Here is a 5305-nt window from a genome sequence, read left to right on the forward strand (position 1 = left end):
CAGTAAACCTGAAGTGAAGCATTTGAATCTAAAACTGGACTCACAGGACAGGATAAAATCACAGAAAGTGAGAGTGTCAGTCGTCTTTTACTTAAGTCGGCATTGTGCCATTTGAATTAAAATAGGATGCAATTTCTGTGTTTCATCGTCAATAAGAAGGTCCAAGAGATAGAGTAAACCTGAAGTGAAGCATCGGAATCTAAAACTGGACTCAAAGGAAAGTTTCAAATCATAGAAAGTTAGTGTCAGTCCTCTTGTACTTAAGACGGCATTGTGCCTTTTGAATTTAATTCCGATGATATTTTTGTGTTTCATCGTCCATAAGACGGTGCAAGGTATACAGTAAACCTCAAGTGAAATGTCGGAATCTAAAACTGGACTCACAGGAGAAGTTCAAATCATAGAAAGTGAGAGTGTCAATCTTCTTGTACTTAAGTCGGCATTGTGCCTTTTGTAATAAATTCCGATGCAATTTCCTTGTTTCATCGTCAATAAGAAGTATCAAGGGACACAGTACACCTGAAGTGTAGAATCGGAATCTAAAACTGGACTCACAGGAGAGGTTCAAATCATAGAAAGGGAGAGTGTCAGTCCTCTTGTACTTAAGTCGGCACTGTACCTTTTGTATTAAATTCGGATGCAATTTCTGTGTTTCATCGTCAATACGAAGATGCATGGTATACAGAAAACCTAAAGTGAAGCATCGGAATCTAAAACTGGACCCACAGGAGAGGTTCAAATCTTAGAAAACGAGAGTGTCAGTCCTCTTGTACTTAAGTCGGCAATGTGCCTTTTGTATTAAATTTAGTTGCAATTTCTGTGTTTCATCGTCAATAAAAAGGTCCAAGGGATACATTAAACCTGAAGTGAAGCATCGGAATCTAAAACTGGACTCACAGGAGGGGTTCAAATCATAGATAGAGTGTCAGTCCTTTTATACTCAAATCGGCATTGTGTCTTTTGAATTTAATTCCGATGCAATTTCTGTGTTTCATCGTCAATAAGAAAAGGTATACAGTAAACCTGAAGTGAAGCATCGGAATCTAAAACTGGGCTCACAAGAGAGGTTCAAATCATAGAGAGTTAGAGTGTCAGTCCTCTCGTACTTAAGGCGGCATTGTGCCTTTTGAATTTAATTCCGATGCAATTTCTTTGTTTGAATGTCAATAAGACGGTGCAAGGTATACAGTAAACCTGAAGTGAAGCATCGGAACCCAAAACTGGACTCACAGGAGAGGTTCAAATCGTAGAAAGTGAGAGTCTCAGTCCTCTAGTTCTTAAGTCGGCATTGTGCCATTTGAATTAAAATAGGATGCAATTTCTGTGTTTCATCGTCAATAAGAAGGTCCAAGAGATAGAGTAAACCTGAAGTGAAGCATCGGAATCTAAAACTGGACTCAAAGGAAAGTTTCAAATCATAGAAAGTTAGTGTCAGTCCTCTTGTACTTAAGACGGCATTGTGCCTTTTCAATTTAATTCCGATGATATTTTTGTGTTTCATCGTCAATAAGACGGTGCAAGGTATACAGTAAACCTCAAGTGAAATGTCGGAATCTAAAACTGGACTCACAGGAGAAGTTCAAATCATAGAAACTGAGAGTGTCAATCTTCTTGTACTTAAGTCGGCATTGTGCCTTCTGTAATAAATTCCGATGCAATTTCTGTGTTTCATCGTCAATAAGAAGTATCAAGGGATACAGTACACCTGAAGTGAAGAATCGGAATCTAAAACTGGACTCACAGGAGAGGTTCAAATCATAGAAAGGGAGAGTGTCAGTCCTCTTGTACTTAAGTCGGCATTGTGCCTTTTGAATTTAATACCGATGCAATTTCTGTGTTTCATCGTCAATAAGACGGTGCAAGGTATAAACCTGAAGTGAAGCATCGGAATCTAAAACTGGACTCACAGGAGAGGTTCAAATCATAGAAAGAGAGAGTGTCAATCCTCTTTTACTTAAGTCGGCATTGTGACTTTTGTATTAAATTCGGATGCAATTTCTGTATTTCATCGTCAATAAGAAGGTGCAAGGGATACAGTAAACCTGAAGTGAAGCATCGGAATCTAAAACTGGACTCAAAGGAAAGTTTCAAATCATAGAAAGTTAGTGTCAGTCCTCTTGTACTTAAGACGGCATTGTGCCTTTTGAATTTAATTCCGATGATATTTTTGTGTTTCATCGTCCATAAGACGGTGCAAGGTATACAGTAAACCTCAAGTGAAATGTCGGAATCTAAAACTGGACTCACAGGAGAAGTTCAAATCATAGAAAGTGAGAGTGTCAATCTTCTTGTACTTAAGTCGGCATTGTGCCTTTTGTAATAAATTCCGATGCAATTTCCTTGTTTCATCGTCAATAAGAAGTATCAAGGGACACAGTACACCTGAAGTGTAGAATCGGAATCTAAAACTGGACTCACAGGAGAGGTTCAAATCATAGAAAGGGAGAGTGTCAGTCCTCTTGTACTTAAGTCGGCACTGTACCTTTTGTATTAAATTCGGATGCAATTTCTGTGTTTCATCGTCAATACGAAGATGCATGGTATACAGAAAACCTAAAGTGAAGCATCGGAATCTAAAACTGGACCCACAGGAGAGGTTCAAATCTTAGAAAACGAGAGTGTCAGTCCTCTTGTACTTAAGTCGGCAATGTGCCTTTTGTATTAAATTTAGTTGCAATTTCTGTGTTTCATCGTCAATAAAAAGGTCCAAGGGATACATTAAACCTGAAGTGAAGCATCGGAATCTAAAACTGGACTCACAGGAGGGGTTCAAATCATAGATAGAGTGTCAGTCCTTTTATACTCAAATCGGCATTGTGTCTTTTGAATTTAATTCCGATGCAATTTCTGTGTTTCATCGTCAATAAGAAAAGGTATACAGTAAACCTGAAGTGAAGCATCGGAATCTAAAACTGGGCTCACAAGAGAGGTTCAAATCATAGAGAGTTAGAGTGTCAGTCCTCTCGTACTTAAGGCGGCATTGTGCCTTTTGAATTTAATTCCGATGCAATTTCTTTGTTTGAATGTCAATAAGACGGTGCAAGGTATACAGTAAACCTGAAGTGAAGCATCGGAACCCAAAACTGGACTCACAGGAGAGGTTCAAATCGTAGAAAGTGAGAGTCTCAGTCCTCTAGTTCTTAAGTCGGCATTGTGCCATTTGAATTAAAATAGGATGCAATTTCTGTGTTTCATCGTCAATAAGAAGGTCCAAGAGATAGAGTAAACCTGAAGTGAAGCATCGGAATCTAAAACTGGACTCAAAGGAAAGTTTCAAATCATAGAAAGTTAGTGTCAGTCCTCTTGTACTTAAGACGGCATTGTGCCTTTTCAATTTAATTCCGATGATATTTTTGTGTTTCATCGTCAATAAGACGGTGCAAGGTATACAGTAAACCTCAAGTGAAATGTCGGAATCTAAAACTGGACTCACAGGAGAAGTTCAAATCATAGAAACTGAGAGTGTCAATCTTCTTGTACTTAAGTCGGCATTGTGCCTTCTGTAATAAATTCCGATGCAATATCTGTGTTTCATCGTCAATAAGAAGTATCAAGGGATACAGTACACCTGAAGTGAAGAATCGGAATCTAAAACTGGACTCACAGGAGAGGTTCAAATCATAGAAAGGGAGAGTGTCAGTCCTCTTGTACTTAAGTCGGCATTGTGCCTTTTGAATTTAATACCGATGCAATTTCTGTGTTTCATCGTCAATAAGACGGTGCAAGGTATAAACCTTAAGTGAAGCATCGGAATCTAAAACTGGACTCACAGGAGAGGTTCAAATCATAGAAAGAGAGAGTGTCAATCCTCTTTTACTTAAGTCGGCATTGTGACTTTTGTATTAAATTCGGATGCAATTTCTGTATTTCATCGTCAATAAGAAGGTGCAAGGGATACAGTAAACCTGAAGTGAAGCATCGGAATCTAAAACTGGACTCACGGGAAAGGTTCAAATCATAGAGAGTTAGAGTGTCAGTCCTCTTGTATTTATGGCGGCATTGTGCCTTTTGAATTTAATTCCGATGCAATTTCTGTGTTTCATCGTCAATAAGACGGTGCAAGGAATACAGTAAAACTGAAGTGAAGCATCGGAATCCAAAACTGGACTCACAGGAGAGGTTCAAATCGTAGAAAGTGAGAGTGTCATTCCTCTAGTTCTTTATTCGGCATTGTGCCATTTGCATTAAAATCGGATGCAATTTCTGTGTTTCATCGTCAATAAAAAGGTCCAAGGTATACAGTAAACCTGTAGTGAAGCATCGGAAACTAAACTGGACTCACAGGAGAGGTTCAAATCATAGAAAGTGAGAGTGACAGTCCTCTTTTACTTAAGTCGGCATCGTGCAATTTGTATGAAATTCGGATGCAATTTCTGTGTTTCATCGTCAATAAGAAAGTCCAAGGGATACAGTAAACCTGATGTGAGCAGCGGAATCTAAAACTGGACTCACAGAAGGGGTTCAAATCATAGATAGAGTGTCAGTCCTCTTATACTTAAATCGGCATAGTGTCGTTTGAATTTAATTCCGATGCAATTTCTGTGTTTCATCGTCAATAAGAAGATGCAAGGTATACAGTAAACCTGAAGTGAAGCATCGGAATCAAAACTGGACTCACAGGAGAGGTTCCAATCTTAGAAAGGGAGAGAGACAGTCCTCTTGTACTTAAGTCGGCATTGTGCCTTTTGTGTTAAATTCTGATGCAATTTCTGTGCCTCATCGTCAATAAGAAGGTGCAAGGTATACAGTAAACCTGAAATGAAGCATCGGAATCTAAAACTGGACTCACAGGAGAGGTTCAAATCATAGAAAGTTAGAGTGTCAGTCCTCTCGTACTTAAGGCGGCATTGTGCCTTTTGAATTTAATTCCGATACATTTTCTGTGTTTCATCGTCAACAAGACGGTGCAAGGTATACAGTAAACCTGCAGTGAAGCATCGGAATCCAAAACTGGATTCACAGGAGAGGTTCAAATCGTAGAAAGTGAGAGTGTCAGTCCTCTAGTTCTTAAGTCGGCATTGTGCCAGTTGAATTAAAATCGGATGCTATTTCTGTGTTTCATCGTCAATAAGAAGGTCCAAGAGATAGAGTAAACCTGAAGTGAAGCATCGGAATCTAAAACTGGACTCAAAGGAAAGTTTCAAATCATAGAAAGTTAGTGTCAGTCCTCTTGTACTCAAGTCGGCATTGTGCCTTTTGAATTTAATTCCGATGCAATTTTTGTGTTTCATTGTCAATAAGACGGTGCAAGGTATACAGTAAACCTGAAGTGAAACGTCGGAATGTAAAACTGGACTCACAGGAG

This window comes from Schistocerca piceifrons, unplaced genomic scaffold, assembly GCF_021461385.2.
Source record: "Schistocerca piceifrons isolate TAMUIC-IGC-003096 unplaced genomic scaffold, iqSchPice1.1 HiC_scaffold_1804, whole genome shotgun sequence".
Lineage (NCBI taxonomy): Eukaryota > Metazoa > Arthropoda > Insecta > Orthoptera > Acrididae > Schistocerca > Schistocerca piceifrons.